Source organism: Protobothrops mucrosquamatus, unplaced genomic scaffold, assembly GCF_001527695.2.
Source record: "Protobothrops mucrosquamatus isolate PMUCROS unplaced genomic scaffold, P.Mucros_1.0 scaffold2050, whole genome shotgun sequence".
Lineage (NCBI taxonomy): Eukaryota > Metazoa > Chordata > Lepidosauria > Squamata > Viperidae > Protobothrops > Protobothrops mucrosquamatus.
In genome coordinates, this window is record NW_015388157.1 from 196619 (window position 1) to 215275 (window position 18657).

Genomic DNA, 18657 nt, shown 5'->3' on the forward strand with positions numbered 1-18657 from the left:
TATTGTGCTAGACTGGGCTTTTATTATCTCATTTTTCAAAATTTCCCAAGCTTCTTGAGTTGTTTTCCCCTTGAGGATTCTCATCCATGGAATCCTTCCCAAGCCCTCTCTAAGTTTATTAAAATTAGCTCTCTTGAAGTCCAAGACTCTAGTTTGACTGTGTTCTATTGCTTGTGCTTCCATAATGTTGAATTCCAATATTGCATGATCACTTCCTCCCAGGGTTCCTATGGCTTCAACACCTTCTATCATTTCATCTCTGTTAGTGAGAATTAGATCCAAAATAGCTAATCCCCTAGTTCCCTTCTCTACTTTTTGGGAGACAAAGTTGTCTGCTAGGTTTGCCAGGAACCTATTTGATCTTCCACTTGGTGCAGAGTTTGTCTCCCAGTTGATGTCAGGGTAGTTAAAATCCCCCATTACTATTGTGATGTGCTTCCTACATACCTTAGTTAACTGACTAGCAAAAGGTTCATCTATTTCCTCTGTTTGGCTGGGTGGCCTGTAGTATACACCTATGGCAATGTCATTTTCCCCCCTTTTATATTGACCCAAATGCATTCAAGACAGTTTTTATCATTGTTGTGCTCTATTTCTGTAGAGATGTAGTTATTTCTTATATAGAGAGCAACTCCACCTCCTCTTTTATTTGGTCTGTTTCTTTTAAATAATTTAAAAGGGAGATCGACACACAAGGTACACACCCAAAGTAGGGTGGTACAAAGGCATTACGCAACAATATCATATCTGCCCTCATTAACCTGAATTTCTAGTTCACCCTGTTTGCTGTTCATACTCTGTGCATTGGTGTATAGACATTTGAGTCCTTTATGACCGGCCCTGTGTTTACTTTCTACATAACCTGTGTGGTGCCTGTGTGGGTTGCGAGCAAGTTTGAGGGGAACTATAATTATTCCCATTATGCTTGAGAGCATACAGCCTTTAGTGAGCTGCTGCTGCTGGACTGGACCATGCATAAGATACATGTGCCAGGGATTTCCTTCACAGCTTTTGTATACCTCTTTTAGATAAATGAGAGTCCAGTGTCCTGAGGGATGCATTGCAATGGGAGGCCAATGCACTCACCCTGCCTGAAGCTAATGCATATGATCGGTATCAGATCCCAGTGTGATGCTTCTCAGGAAGAAGCCCAGAGGATTCACCACTGAAAAAGATTGCTTAGATCCTGGCCAAATCGCAGATTTGGGCAGATTTCAGCATTGTGACTGTTGTAGAAATTTTTGCTCTGAGCACAAAGACCATCAAAAGACAGTCCCAATCCCAGAAGCAAATTATACCTGTGATTGTGGTATATGTCAGTTTGTGTAGACAGAGTGGGAGCCCTACCAGAGCATAGTTCTTTTTCATGAGAGACGGGTAATAGACATTATTGTAGAATCAGAGCACTACAAATTTTGAAGACCTCTGCTATAAACTGTATCAATACATTTTGCTAAAATTTGATAACTGTTAGTATGAACATACACTATGCAAATCTATTAAAAATAAAACTCACACTAACCAAATGTATCATTACCAAAGTCAAAACACACAAGAGCAGCTGTGTAAAAACATTCAGTTGAATACAAATGCACTGTAGCAACCCAGACCACCTATACGACTTTGTCCATAAAATGGATGCCTTTGCAATTTTATTTAAAAGTTCCTGACCACTTAACTCATTCCAGCACAATCAACACAAGCTATGAAAATGATAATGGTATCATATATCAAAAACATATCAGAAAGAACCACAGACTATTACAACTACACTACTGTTGCACACAAACCAACTAAAGCCCTCCAAAATATCTTAAACAAACCAAAGATGTAGTAGCCCAAGGTGACGAAATGGAGTTATCCAGGACATACAGTGTAAGGGCTGTAAGAGCCATTAAGTAGCACAGGCAAGCAGAAGGCTAGCAGACCGCATCAATGAACACCAACTAGCAGTCAGAAGACACAGTGAAAACTCCTTAATCTCACAACATATGGACAGACTCGACCATAATTTCAACAGGGAAACTGAGCACGCTAGACCAAGCTAAATCCAAAAATACTGGAGATTTCCTGGAAGTTTGCCATTCAGACAAATGAGCCATCAATAGATACATAGAAATAAACCTTATTCACACATGATTAAAAAGTGACAATTTAAAAAACATAAAAAGGAAACAAAAGGACTAGAACACATCTTTCTAGCAACTAATATTGTAGGAGAAGAGCAGGGAGGACCGGGGGAGGGGGGTGAAATTAAGCAGGTCATCAACCTAAAGCTGTTATATTCCAACCCCTTTTGAATTCCTTTGACTCTTATTTAATACCAATTTAGTACTGGACATTAGTTGACTAGATTCTTGTGTGTAGCAATAAATCTTCTTAACTGTAACTTAATGTATGGTTCTGATACTTTGTGCCTGACAAATACCCAGATAAGCAGGAATTAACACCTGACAAACTATCAAGCATAAAACAATACTTTAATGAAGGAACTACTGTATATAAATAGGAAGCAACCCGACATTCTCTTGCACTGATGATGTTACCTACATTAGGTGATGAAATATCTGCAAGCAAACAACCAAGCTCGGAGAGCCCCAAGAATTCCACCAATATGAAAGGAGATATCTGGTATTGTAACAGTCTTCAGGATAAATTGCTCAAGACAGTGATTAAATACAAATGAATATGAGTCAACAGCGATACGATTATAAGGAAGTCAAATAAGAGTTCTAGTTGCATCAATAGAAATATATTTCCCAGATCACTGGAAGTAATCATTTAAATATATTCTGGTTTGACCCAATCCCACTTGAGTATAGATACCACATTTTAAGAACATTTCAAGAAGACTGAATCATACCGATTAATAATAACATCTGTACATTAAAAAGATCACAATTTCAGAAATGTTTTACCAGGTAAGGAGTTATAAGGTGGGTCCTTGAATTATTTTAGAGGGTACAGCATAGCAGGTCATGAGCTGTAGTTTCAACAGCCCCTTTTCTACTGGGGATGAGTCACAGCTCTTAGAGGACCTTTTTTGTATTGGCCCTTCAAAAATGCTATGGGGAGAGCCTGCTAAAGTTAGTGCTCTTTGGGATTGGGAAACAGTCATGCGATGTAAGTATCTTCCTGGTTTATAAAAAGGAGCTTGACTGCTCACAAAAGTGTTCTTATGTGCAGACTGGTCTTGTTGGACTGCCAGGTGTTTAATATGTTGTTTAAATCTGCTGATTCCATGCTCATAACCCATTGTTAAGAATGCCTCTTCACCTTCAAGCAAGAATGTTGAAGTTTTTGTAAGATTGTCCTGAGCCATACAGATTTGTAATTGTCCTCAATAAGGAAAGAACTCAAATGTCTATTGGGGGGGGGGGGAATAGTAACTTCAGTCATTGTGCTATGATGCAGGTCCATGCACCCATTTCAACTTTAAACAGCCCTGGCTGCCTCCTTAATGCCACATTTGGAATGCAGTGGGACATATGTAATACAGCCCTTAGGAATTTAGATTGAACCCTTTCAAGAGGAGTAAAGGAAGTGTAAGTTCTAGCTGGTCACCAAAAAGTAATTGTACATGAGCCTTAGCTGAATATAATTTCAGTGCTGCTAGGATATGTTGTGCTTTTCTGATAGCTCATTTAAGTCCAGTTAATATTTGTGATAGAAGTACTACATCATCTGCACACAGCAAAGTCGCAATATATTGGTTTGTTAATTGGGGGGGGTGATGTTCTAATTGATTTATTTTGGCCAAAGTCGATTTATGTACAGTTTAAACAGCAGCTGATCTAAAATACATCCCTGCCTCACTCCTTTGTGAGCTGGAATCTCATTAGTATGGTGGCCTTGCGTACTGCATCGAACTGCATCTAGAATTCTTACAAAGATTATGCATAAACTGCTATAACCATCTATCAATGGTAGCATTCATAAGCTTAGTCCAAATATTCATAAGCTTAATCCAATTAGGGAAACGGAAACTGATGCCTATAGAGGTTTTACCGAACTGAGATGACTTCAACTTTAGAAGATTCAGAAGGAATATGGCAATATTTTTTCAAATATCTGAAAGAATATCACACAGAAAAAGGTCAGTACCTGTTTTCTGTCATTCCATAGGGTGTACTGAATAATGGATACACGTTTCAGGAAGATAGATTCTGTTTTAATATTAAAAGAAATTCTTACTAGTAAGAGTAGCTTAACAATGAAACCAGTAGAAGGCCACTGGATATTTTCTGGCAGAGGCTGGACAGCTATTCATTAAGGATGCTGTGATTTGGATTACTACATGGAATAGGGGGTTGAACCTGTCAGTATAAATGTCTCTCCAGCTCCAGGGAGGGAGCAAGAGGCAATAGCTATTCCTTTGGTATATCATCACAAGCCCTATCCACAATCTTAATATAAACATTTTCCAAAGAGACAGCCATTTCATTCCATAATTAAAAGAAAGCATTACTGTGATCTGTAAACTTTAAAAACAAGTTCTCTAAGGTTGCAAGATTTCTGTAGAGATAAAGAAGATCATCTAAATGAATAGAGGGGACAGCTTTTACCGAAGCAACACGAAGGAAGGCAACGTTTGCTTAAGCTCTAACAATGAAGAAGGTATGCATAAACTTTTCAGAGAGAAACCTCCCTAATTCACATGAGTATAAGAGAGGGAGTGGGTAAACCATAATCAGACTTGCAAGATTCTACTATTGTAAGCAATTTAAATAAAAGTATTTTTTAATGTTAAAGTAGAATTGATTTCTTGGTCTGATCTACATCTTGGGGCTGACAGATTTTAAGTACATGATTCCACTTGATTGTATTTATGAGATTCCCAAAGGTAGGTAGGTTGGTTGTTGCAAGAAGCTGGACATGATTGCTGTGTGGTCTAATCCTGCATTCAGTTTCCCTAAATTGAGAGTTATTTAAATGTGCATGTGTATACAGAAAATAATGGAAAGAGAGGGTGGTATAACATGAACATAACAGTTCATTAAGTTCAAATATATGTAAAATACGTATCAAAGCTGTTCATAAAGTGGTGAGGATAAAATAATCATCCTGATTTTGGCAAGTTATATGTAAATCACTGTAAAATATATTGCAAATCTGCGTTGCTAAAATATTTAATTAGCTCCTGATATAAGATAATTTGAGGTTAACGGGTTTTCTTGATTATGGCCAGTTTGGTAATTACTGAAATGTTCCAACTGTATCCAAACCCAGGAAGCACTGTCAGGAATGCTAAATATCAAACAATGTCTTGTTACAGTGCAAAAAGTCACATAGAAACAAGATCTAGGTTTGCCTCAGGAACAATTGACTCAAAACAAAATCTCAAATCTGTTTTCTTAAAGTGTGAGTTAATATTGTTTGTTGTGGTAGAATAGGGAAAACAGAAGAAAAACAAATTCAAGGCCAGATATATTTGCAAAGGAGTTGGGGTTTTTTTCCTCTCTGTCTCCTTCTGAACATGGAGATTTAAGTATAAAGTATTACAAAGACTACTTTGTCCTCAATTGTTGCAGGCAGAAATAATATGATTTACTAACCTTTTTTTGGTATGTTATTTATCTGCTCCAGGTTCTTTGTTTACTTTTCAAGCCAAATTTGACTCTCAAAGCACTTTAAAGAAATTTATAATGCCACCAGCAAATGCATATATGTATGTACACATACTCTGCAATCAGAACTACAAAATAAAATATATACAGTACCTGAAGGAGACTAAATGAGTGCCAGAGGCATGGAAATCAGAGGAATGACAAAATAAAACACCAAGGTCCATAGTTAATAGGCACTGCATGCAACTCTCATATCCAGACTGATCATGTCATACAGGTTTTATTGCTGAGGGGAAGGCGGTGAAAAAAACAAGAGCTAGTCTTTATATTCTGGCCTTTTCTCTTCTCTTCTGCTCAACTCCCAGGGCAGGAAGCTGCAGTGGAATATTCTTTCTGACAGGATAGAGGACACAAGCTCCTTGTAGTAGGAGCCAGCTAAGTCTTCACTGTGTAGTAGAACAAAAACCATTCCTGGAAGCGGAAGCTATCCCAGCAAATTAGGCAACAAAAAGTCTTCAGGAACAAAATCGATAATAAGGAAGTGAATTAGAAGATATTATATCAACAGCCGATGGAAACTACTGTTGCATGTTTCTGCCATGCCATTCCTTCATGGAGGATCAGTCAGACACAATATGGTTCTGGGTTTCTTGTTCAAAATAGAGCATGAGAAAGGTTAGATATGAAACAGCCACTTTGCTAGTCTAGATCGCCACTGAGCCTGACTGCTCTTTCTGCTTCTAGTCTACTTGATGAGTTTTGATTATCTGAACAGGGAGGAATGGGGCTCACGCCCTCCATCTCTTGAACTGGTCACCTTATCAGATATCAAACAGTTTTTCCATTTCCAGTGACTCCCTCTGAGCTTAAGCTGTGCCAAGGCTGATTACAAGATGATGCTTCATTTCATTATAGAAACAGATGGAATTTGTATACAAAAACGGTGAAGGAAACACGACTCTTCCGATTATTCTGTTACCCCTGAGAACCATACTGTACCTTCCAATAATCCGGTAGTTTAATCCTACCTTTTTATTTTATTGTCGTCTATGTTATAACTTTTAGTAACGAGTGTATACAAAGTCTGTGGTCTTCGTAGTAGTTTTGAAAACTATAACGAAAACCGTCTCGGGACCACCATAATATATGGCTTGATGTTTGTTTGTACTCCTTGGTATACTTTCATGTATTGTACCTGGGGAGAAACTCCAAGAGAGAAATGAGAACTTCAGAAAAACAAAAAATTAGCTCAAAGAGAGCAAAATAGAGAGCAAGAAATGGGAGTTAGCAGATGGAAACAAATGACTCAGACTATTTTTGCCAAAACATGTAGCACCCCAAAAATTATCATCAAAGAAATTGGAATCTCCACAGAAAATGATTCCTTACCCAAATACCTTTCCTTATAACCATGCAACTTTGGAGACTTGAGAATTACAATTTATTTTATTTCTGGACAATTTGAAGTTATTCTCCAAAGCGCCTGAAGGCAGGACAAGAAGCAAAGGGTGGAAACTAACCAAGGAGAGAAGCAACCTAGAACTAAGGAGAAACTTCCTGACAGTTAGAACAATTAACCAGTGGAACAACCTGCCTCCAGAAGCAGTGAATGCGCCAACACTGGAAGTTTTTAAGAAGAGACTGGACAGCCAGTTGTCCGAAATGGTGTAGGGTTTCCTGCCTGAGCAGGAGGTTGGACTAGATGACCTCCAAGGTCCCTTCCAACTTTATCATTATTATTATTATACCATTCGATAAATTTACTCGAAAAAGTCTTGTACTTCACACGATCTTTCTTCCCTCGTTTTACTATTTCTTACCAACGGAAAAAAGGGGGACAGTTTGGTCCTTATAAAATAGTGTAAGAGTGTGACCTCAATTGCGGGAGATAATTTATTTATACAAGTCAGAAGTATACCTTTATTCTGAAATAGAATAGGATAAACGGATCTGAGGACAACTATGTTGTGCCCTTCAAATGTGGTTTTACACGTTCAAGTTTTGGGTATGATCATGTATACCATCAGTTCAGTCTTAAGGCTGCATAAACATTTTTGCATGTAAGGGTGACTATCAATTAGTGATATAAAATTCACTAATTCACTATCAATTAGTGATATACTTATAAGCATGCTAAAAATGTAATATACAAAAAAGAGACTGAAATATCATGAGCAAGCAGATAGCTTGACATGAAATGATTGACATGCCATGAAAATACATTATGTTCATTCATGCAAATATGACTCATATTTGTCAAAGACACACCAGATTTCTGCATAATTGCCAAGATTTGGAAGTGACAATACTGCAATCATCAAATGGAAAACTGATTCAAATGTTGGCAGTAAGTCTAGTTTAAAAAAAAATCATGTACTGTCACTCTGCTCTCCACATGTTGACATTTTCTATAATCCAGTTATAGCTTTAATTTCCTCCTGCTTTATGTTTCTGTTTGTTAAGATAAATGCTTTCTATAGTGTAGAGGGGATCCTGGGCAAAAGTGCTCCTCTTACCTTAGATCAGACATGTCAAACTCGCGACGTCACATGACATCGCACAACATATCGGGACTGTTTTGCCATTGCCTGCAATGGGGTGGGCGTGGCTTCCGCATGATACAGCTGGCCCATGGGCCGGCAGTTTGACACCTCTGCCTTAGATGCTCCTAAATGGACCATCTATGGTAATGATGGTTGATGAGATTAGCATGTTTCTAGCAATTGGCTGATACTGTACATCCATCATTTCCATTTCCAATATCCCAAAGGAATGCTACATGAGAGCATTATGGAAAGTTAATTTGGAGGCTAAGACCAGCTGCCTATTGCTTCTAAGAATGCTAGGCCGAAATTAGGAAACTGTTGAGATGAGCAAGACAGGCATCACCTATTTATTTATAAAGTAAATATACGCAAATCAACATCCAACATCCAACACCTCAGACTGTTTATAACTAAGCATCTTAAAAACGTCCTAGAAAATCCATCATTACACAATGACATCATCATAAGAAACTGTCCTGACATCATTGTTCAGTCAACACAATTAGATCATTTACGCAGCATCTGATGCAAGTGTGCAAGTTGCACCATGAAACCTTTTTTGTCATTTGGTCCACTCCACAAATGTCCATGGATAGGTCCCCGTCATCCCATCCATTCATCAAATTCAAAATTAGAGCCATAAAATAAAGAATAAAACTCAAAATTAATAGATTCTAACTCAAAGCTCTATCTAAATAAAATGTTCTTCCTATAGGACTTGTATGGGTTCCAGCAGCCACCCAAGATTAATTGGAACTTTTGTACATCACGGTTTTTTCTCTATTCTGTATTTTTCAGTAAGATTACTTTCTTTAATCCACTCCAAAGTCAATCATTTAGTAGTACTGTGTTGAAGCTGGAATTATCCAAAAGAAAGGGGAAATGATAACAGTGTTTGTTCTGCTGATCCAACAAAAGACACTAAAGTGAAGGGTAGGTTTTCTGCTGCTTATTTTACTATACCTTCCAGAAGAATTAGAGCAAGAATTACAGGAATCTACAGGCATCCCAAAATAAGCAGCAATACTAGATCAAAGGCACACTTAATCAACCACAAACAATAATAATCCATTACATAAGTTACATAAAATTGTTTTACAGATCCAATTTTGCACCACATAGTACAGAATTTTAAATATTTGGTGTTATTATAACAGTTCTTCTTTTCCAAATTGAGACATTTTACTGTCATAATTTTCTTATTATGCAGTGCAGTCTCGTTTTCATGGCTTAATTCCATTACTTGAAGATGTGAAATAATGATAATTAATTAGAGAAACGTTTAGAGCATCTTCCTAAATTAAAGCCAGCTTTTGTCTTGCATTTAGTTAAAACCAGAAAGTCATTTTAATTTGCCTTTAAAAAATTTCTGTGTCTTTCCTGAAATGGTAGCTGATTTACTATCCACCAAGTTTAGAAATTTGAAAATGCAAATAAATCACATAATTAGTTGGAAAGTTAATTATAATGCATGTTCTCCTGCTCCGGTGACATTTTTATCTCATTTTTTTAAATTTGGAAAAAGGTGTCTACACATATAAAAATTGCAGGAATGTTTAAAATACACTCTTTAAAAGGTTGTATTAATTTTCCCACCATCTGATTCAGCTGCATAACGTATCCGACATTGAGTGGTTGGTCTTCCAAGCAAAAGAACTTTCTTTCTCTTATAGCACTTAGCAATAGCACTATACCACTTCATAGTGCTTTGCAACCTTCTCTAAGGAGTTTATAGAGTCAGCCTAGTGCCCCCCAACAATCTGGGTCCCTATTTTACTGACCTCAGAAGGATGGAAGGCTGAATCAACCTTGAGCCGGTAAGACTCGAACTGCCAAACTGCTGGCAGTTGGCAGTCAGCAGAAGTAGCTTGCAGTACTGCATTCTAACCACTGCGCCACCACCACAGCTCTTATAGTCTGCTGCCAAAACTTCTCCAGAGGCTCCCCCAACCCTCCAGGGCATGTTATGTGACAGCATGGGAGGTGCAACAGGAGAAGAAATATGCTCCACTAATGAATGTTGTTCCATCAGCAGATGGGCACAACTGGATGCCTGCCAAATGCTTCAGCTGTAGTAGAGACTGGAATCAGATACTGCTAAAAAGCACAAGCTGCCTTTTTTTTTCCTTAATGGGTGCCTACAATTATTGTCCTGAGCATCTAAAGTGTACTTAGCCTAAATGAACAACCAAGCTGTCATCATTTACCTTTTTTTCCAGTGTTCCTCTGGGTATCATATTATTGCTATTTGAATCATATTATTGCTATTTGAATTATTGCTATTTCAATTTGGAAAGGAATCTCAGTGATCCGGCCATTAATGAAAATTACATAGCAGTCCCACCATAACGGCATCAGCCATGAGGTAGGTTGTTTTAGTTACCTAGCCATCAGCAATTTTCCTGCAGTCTGGATCCTTAACCTATTCATTTTCCAGCTGTGTCAGTCCTAGTAAGAATGAATGAAACCTCAGGCTGTAATCCGGCGCACAGTTGCTTTGCAATAAATCTCACTGAATGCAGTAGTGCTTTCTTTTCAGCAAACATCACAGGGAGGGCACTGTTAGCAAAGTTATCAGCCCCTGGAATGTGAACAGAATAAATCCATCCATGAAAGGGCTGTTCCTGGCCTGCAGTGAGTTTTCACGTTGAAAACTAAGGTTAAGAATGTTATCTCGTCAGTCCCCACCTCTCCAGGGAACAATCTGCATTTGTGGCAGATTAGAGATTTGAAGTGATGATGCTCAGAAGCCAGGACTAATAGCACCATCTCTTTACAAACTAACAAAGCAACTGAAAAGACAGTTCCATTCATGTCACTTGCATGTTGCTTACATGCTTCTGGTATAACTAAATTTAGTCTCAGATACATTTTGCAGTTTCAGAGGCAATAAATATTTTTCTTCTGTCAGCCATCCTGCAGAGTCCTGATCTCCCAGTTACATGAGAAGGTGATCTGATATATTTATTTCAATGTATATGGATGCCCATCTTGCACAAATGACATCTGAGGAGCAAACTTAGTTAAAAACACCAATATAATAATATGCAACAAGAATGTTTTTTTTAAAAAAATAGCAGCTAAGGATAACCATCAGCAATAATTATGTCTCACAGACTCACCTCAGCTCCCAATTGCTATGTCAGGGAATACAGCCAGGTCCCAAGGGCCTTCCAAAAGATCAGCAAAGTGGGAGCAATCTAACTTTGAGGAGAATGAAGTTCCAAAGGGCAGGCACAGTGGCAGAAAAGTCATTCTGGGAGGATGCTTGGGTCATACAGTAACATAATACCTATTGGTACTATCAGGGAGGAAAGAAATAATATGTAATTCCCCTCCTCTTCCAGCTACTTTATCAAACTGTAATAGATACCTCTTTTGCAAAATTAGGTATAGTCATACCTGGCTGGCATTCCGTAATAGCCTAATTGAGTAACTAATTAAGTAACCAATCAGATAATACTGAATTAAATTAATATGCCCCAAACCCAAATTTATATAGGGTGGGTATATCTGTGCGTGTTCTCCACCAAACTAATGGAACCCACTTGATAAAAGTAATTTGGAAACATTTCAAAATAGGCACAAAAACGTTTTCTCTGCTGATGACAAACACTATTTTAAATGTGGCTAGATTGTGCCTGGTGGGATTTGGTTGAGTCTGGGGCTTTTTAAATATATTCCAACTTTCACATCAGGGTTTCTCTCTTGATTCCTGCTCCGAAGCCAGATTTCTTAAACCATGAGATGAGTTGTGGATGCTTACATACAAAGTATGGCTGAGTTTTTGCAAGCTGTGGTCTATTCTTACAGCTGAAATTAGTGGCAGTTGAACCAGAGGTGGTTGAGAAAGTACGGTAATGATTGAGGACTCATTGATTATCTTCTCGTAATTTGCTCAATTAGATCAAAAAGGGGGATTCCTGTGTTATGGAACACCAAAAGATAATCGATTGTCAACTCAACCAATCTGCAGTGGGTTAGGTTTGACTCAAAACAAGCCCAGTTATCCACAGAGTTAAATTAACTCCATTCTGTCATCATGTTCTAGCAACACTAAAGTCAAATTAGTTTATTTGTTTTGCGTATTTAGTTTTCCAAGGGGAAAAACAGGGTATGATTATTCATTAGAGAATTCAGTCGCAACACAAAATATACCTCCAAAATGGTAGAGATATGCTGATTGCAACCTGCTTTGCTATTGAGGAAGGGGTAAATGCAGGGCTTTATTTGTCATAGAACGCCGAGAACGGAGTTCTGGCACCTTTTTTGGATGTAATCTTGTAGGGTAGGCAAGGCGGGTTGTATGACATGTGTGAGTTCCAGCACCTTTTTTTTTTTTTTTTTTTTTTTTACAAAAAAAGCACTGGGTAAATGATGTTGTACTCTAGACAGACCTTTCTGCTGCAAGGCTCATGCAGTACATGTTCTTTCTGGAGAACCATGGGAAATCCAAAACTGGTGACATTTGACCAGTGGAATTGTGTGTAACCAATAAGGAAATGTGATTAGGTAGTAGCTGACTGGGTAAAAATGTTGTGGAATCAGGGTCAGTGTCTTCCCCTTTAAGCTTAATGAGTAATGGAGGGAGATCTTTTGAAAACGATATGAGAAAGAGTCAGAGAAAAAGCAGAGAGAGAGAGAGAGAGAGAGAGAGAGAGAGAGAGAGAGAGAGAGAGAGAGAGAGAGAGATGGAAAATAATGCTCACCCTCCTCCCCATCCGCCCTGAATGAATGCTCCCCTTCCCCACCATCAGGAACCCTGTCCTGTTCCTCCAGCCAAGCAACTGACCAGTCAGTGGTAGAATGCACTGGGTGGAGATTGCAGAGGCTGCCTGCCTAAGCAAATAATGCAGCCTTCTCACATTCTATCACCCTGAGGACCTTCAAACGAATGAATTCCTTCTCAGATGACTCCGGGTGATGAACAGAGTAAGGCGTAACCAATCTCCAACTCCTTAAAATCAATTTTCTAAAAACGTAAACAATAAAATAGCTGCCCAGTGCCCCTGATCATTTATCAAAATTATAAATAAATAAGTAAATCAGCACCAAATGAAGAGCCTACTGAGGGCTCATGAGATCCAGTTTGGTGTAGTGGTTAAGGCCACAAATTAGATATCAGGAGACTGTGAACTCTAGTCACAGTCTAGACATGGAGCCAGTTGGTAGCCTTGGGTCAGTTACTCCTTCTGAGCCGTAGGAAGAAGGCAAGGGCAAACCATGTTATGAAATGTCGCCAAGAAAACTTCAGGGACTTGTTCAGGCAGTTTCCAGGAATCAGCACTGATTTGAAGTTCCCACGCCCCAGCACTAAAAAATCTAAATATTAGCTGAATGTTAAATACAAAGGGCTTTCTCCACTACCACCACCACCACCACCACCACCACCACCACCATGGATGTCTCTATTATAGTGTCATGAAATTGTTTCTAAAGTTTCCCTCTAAACTAGTGTCCTTCCGTGATTCTTTAGAATACAGCACAGTTTCTTTCAGCAGTAGCTCAAATACTGCTTTTGCTAAAATTAAAACTCAGGGAGACCTGAACATGAAGTTTCCTCATTACTACAGCTCCATTAAACACTGATTCAAATATCAAAAACAACAAACAATGATTTTTAAAAAAAACACCAATGGCTATAAAAGTGTTTGTAAACCTGGCATGCCTAGACAAATTTCACATAGCTATGTCATATCTAGTAGGGCAGATAGAACCATACATTTCATAATGAGATATGCATGTAAAAAAAAAACTCTTGTCTTCTTAGAAGAACAGGTCACCTTTTCACCCATTGTAGCTAAGAGATGAAGAGCTAGAATATGTTAATATTAGATACAACTACCGGTAGAATCTCAATCGGACATTTCTCTCTTCATGAGAGATACAATTCTAGATGTGAAAAGTTAAATGCCATCCATATCCACATTCTGTGTGGAGCCTCATACGTTTCTCACAAGTCCTGTTCTTGGCTCCTTCCTGCTGCATCATTGTTCTTATTTGCTGGCAATATATAGAATGAGCCTTTTGTTTCTCTCCCTGTATTTTGAAGGACTATAACTGAAAAGGAAATTCTTCATCTTAATGGCATTCGCAAAAACTCGGGCTACTTAAAGCAATGGAAATTTAGGATTTCTTATCTATGATGAAATTGCTCCAACACTTTTCTGATACCCCCTTAGTAATGTTTTATATTAGCATGAAAATGTATTTTTTAAAAAAGGGAACAGTGCAGGGATGGGTGGATAAATTCAGACTGAATAATTCAAATGAAGTAATTATAATTCTGAAGGTCCAAGTGCTATCGACACAGACATGGTTCCATGGTGAGTTTTTTTGCATTTTCTATCTTCCTTTCCTGAATATTTTCTAACTGAAAAATAAAAAGCAGAAATAAATTTGGTGCCGTTTATTGAAGGAACAGCCTGCGTAATTTGGCTCTTAATAAGGAAATTGCTTCTATAGCTGACCAACTGTGCGAATTAGGTGGGTATGTGTGAATTGCACACAGTTTAAAAACAAGGATAATTTTGCTAATACTTTAATAAGTTCAAGATTGTGGTTCAGTCCATGTGCCAAACAGTGCTTGAAGCATCTCTCAAGTGGATGAAGGGTTCTTAGTTCAATAAATGAACAATAAAGTTATACATTTTATTGAGATCGAAATGTCATTCCTTAAAATAGTACTACTAGTTAGAAGAACAGTACTTTTCCTAGAACTCAGAATTACTGCATTTTGTCACTGGGAAAATAACATACTTACTGCAATCGTAACTGCTGTGTCAAAACCAATTGTTCCTGTGTCATGAGCATCTAGGTAGAATACCACTGGCAGAAAGGAACAAAGCAAAGCAGAGCAAAACAGATACATACATTATTTAAAATTAAAATGTTTGCATCATCATTCTTAATTGTTAGCTTCTCTAGAGCAGGGGTGTCAAACTGCCGGCCCGCGGGCTGGATGCGTCATGCCAAAACCGTGCCCACCCCATTGCCTGCAATGGAAAAAAGTCATGATATGTCGCAACACGTCACGTGACATTGCGAGTTTGACACCCCTGCTCTAGAGGTTTAATACTTTCTTTGTAAATCACTGCATTTAATATATCACTGCTTTAGTTCTTCAGCTCATTCTCCAGTAAGGGTCTCTGCCCCCTACAGTGATAGGCCACTTATTCCTCTTTTATTTATTCTGAAAAAGATTTGCTCCCCCTTGCACCATTACAAAGTCACCCCTGCAATAAAATTATCCTTTGGTGGTTCTTTAAGGGTCAAGAAATGCCTGAAGGGTCAAGAAGATGCTCTAACCACAGGAATCTTCCACTTCTACCTACTCTTCCAGGTTCTCTCCTGCAAGTTTCAACTCCAAATGTTCTTACTCTCTCTTCCCCTTTTATCTTGCTATTTGCAAATTTATGCTACCCGGGTTGCTAATTTTAATCTCTTTTTTTTTCTTTTGTCACTTGTGTGTAACCCAAGCAACCATCTTAGCATTTTTTTCTTATTTAATATAGTCACTTTAACCAAAATTGTTGTTTGCATGTACCTTTACTAATTAACCTGACTTTGTCAATTTAATTAACATTTAATTAACATGAATTAAATTATTCAATATGGATATTTGAACATCAGTTCAATAACTGGCTAATAACTGTAATAAAGTTATTTTACTTTCTCTTCCCCTAACACTTGGTGCAGCAACACTTTATCTTATATAAATCATTGGATTTTTAATAGTCTGCAGAAGCTTCAAGCTAGATTTTTATAAACCTGGAAAAAAAAAACCTGCGAAGAGGCTTATGGTGTGGTGCTTCTGTGTTTCCTATTTCAAAGTAGCAATAAAGTTAACATTGAAGAATGCTATCAGAGGCCTTTGCCCATGCATGTTGCACAGTACTGAGATTCCTGAACCGCTCTCATTCTTAAGACTTTTGTAGTCCATACTATCACCCACCCCCTGCAAAGCTCTGCAATTTCGGTGGCTCAACCTATACTCAGCAAACAAACTAAGGAAGCCTCTGCCTGACATAAATCAATGATTGCAGCTCCTCCTTACCATCAGCTAATGTTTCAGGAGTTGCATCGATTCTCTGATAACTCAGCATGGAGCAGGCAGCTGAGATGAGCCAGGTCTAAGCCAATGCCTTTTCTGGGCTGGTTAAATTCTAGCCCATCATCTGCAGATAACAGACTGGACTTAATATGTTCCAATTCTTCCTGCCTTTGATTCACACAAAGCCCACGTATGATTCTGGTCTCGTGCGGACATACTATTACCTAGTACCTCTCTTTCCCTACCCAAACAGTTTCAGTTTACACAAAGCCACCAACAGCCATCAAAACTTTGATTTGTGGATTTTCAGGCTGTGTGTTGATTGCTAGAATCTCTTCTTTTATACTCCACCTTCATACACATACTTACACAGGTCTTCCAATAACATATGCTTTACCGACTAGTAAATCCAGTGGTATTCCCACTCAGGTTTTTCATGTGAAGACATGTGAAGGAAAATAAATCATATGGGTTGGGTGGGGTGGGGGAGTGAGGGTATGATTTTTCTATCAGCTAGTCATTGTTTACTTCCTGATCCTACATTTCATTTGCTTATTATTATGATGCATTTAGTATATTTTATTCCTGCCCTAATGGATAGAAAAGGAAAGAAAGTGGCATGTCTGATACCATAAGCCTCACTTAAGAGTTCTCAGACAGGGCTCAGGGAGAAAGCCTGAGCCCATTTCTTTTTTTCTGAATTTTACAAGTAAAGGATTGGCGTATGGAAGGTACAAAACTTTTAGCTGCATAAATAGCTTAAAAAATTAATTAGCTCTGATATGTTTTAGGTCAGACATGTCAAACTCGCGACGTCACGTGATGTCGCATGACGTATTGGAGCTTTTTCCCTATTGCCGGCAATGGGGTGGGTGCAGTTTGCTGGTGATGCATCCGGCCTGCGGGCCGGCAGTTTGACACCCGTGTTTTAGGTAATAGCAGCCTCCTTAGAGTTTATTATAATAAATTAATCCTACCAAGAGCAAAAAGGCTTGATTAGTTTAACTTGAAAGCTTTTTTTTTTAGTTTACATTTCCTCTATTTGTACTGAAGAAGCCATTTTCATTTTTCAAGTTTTATGGCTAAATTCTGCATTTGTTTGTTTGTTTGTTTGTTTGTTTGTTTGTTTGTTTGATTGTTTGTTTGTTTGTTTATTTATTTATTTATTTATTTATTTATTTATTTATTTATTTATTTATTTATTTATTTATTTATTTATTTATTTTGAAGAGAAGGGGTAAAGGCAAAAACCCTTGGCAAAGATAGCTAATTCTGTGCTGCAGAGTTTCATACCACTGTCACCTCTTTATTTCCTTCTCCTTCATTTTGCTTCCCACATCTTGGCACACACAGCTTACAATTCCCTTCCATTTTGTTCATAGTTACATAGCTTTTCTGTTTGGGAAACTGTAGGGGTGATTGCTCAGGCAAATAAAATGATTGCAAACAGAATCTCCTGCCTGAGTCAGATTTCCAATGCTCTTAAATGTTACCAATGTTCACTTGAGAAATACCAAAGCCCTTTTCACAGGAGGAATGAAAAGCACAGAGTCTACAGGCAAATTCATATTCTTTTTGTTCACCCTACTGTATGTATGCAGAAGTGTAAAAGAAACCCTGTTAATGGCAACAGGCAAGTATTTTATGAAGGAGCCTACACACATTGCTAATACTCATGTAAATCAGCTTTATACAGTTACATGTCCTCCAAGTATACTGGATTTCACTAGGATTGAAGAATTATAGGCTGAGGGAAAATCATGGAAATTCATCCAACATACAGATGAATCTTGCACAACCATCTGCTCTCCAAGTGACATATGTAGACTATGACATATTTAGGTTGAGTGACAATGATGTCAAATTGGAAAAGAGTGTAAGAGAAAATAAAGTCAATGGTTTGTTTAATGCCCCGTAACAGAGAAAAAAAAATAGGGCTGAATAGATTAAAACATACATAGAAAGATACTGTTTGCAGCAGAACAAATAACAGTTTTCTCAAAATAAGTAGTTTCTTAAATATAAAGGCTATGGCCCTTGGCTGGTGTTTTCTTTGAACTCAGTTACAGAGTGTTATTGGGTTTGTTTTTTTATTTGTTCAGAAGCTTTTTCTATATGTTCAGGAATAGGCGATGCCAATACAAATACTGCATACCACATGCACACACAGTGATTTCCATTGTCTCAAACATCTCATAGCTGATTGTGAAATGTGAATTTCAAAAACAGTAGCATAAAGTCTGGAAGGAAATGTCTCTGTAGGGGAATCTAGGAGGCAAATGTGAATCTGAATTAGTTTAAGGCAGCTTGGCACATATGCTCATTTTAATCCTGCCTGGGGATCTCTGATATGCAGAATGAACAAATTAGGGATGCTGTGAACAATTTAAGGTAAGTAACTCTCCTATGTGTTATATTTTGTTCAAATGCCCATCAATAGAGAGGAGGCTAGAGGAGTCCTGATTAATGGCTAGCTGTATACAGGATGAGT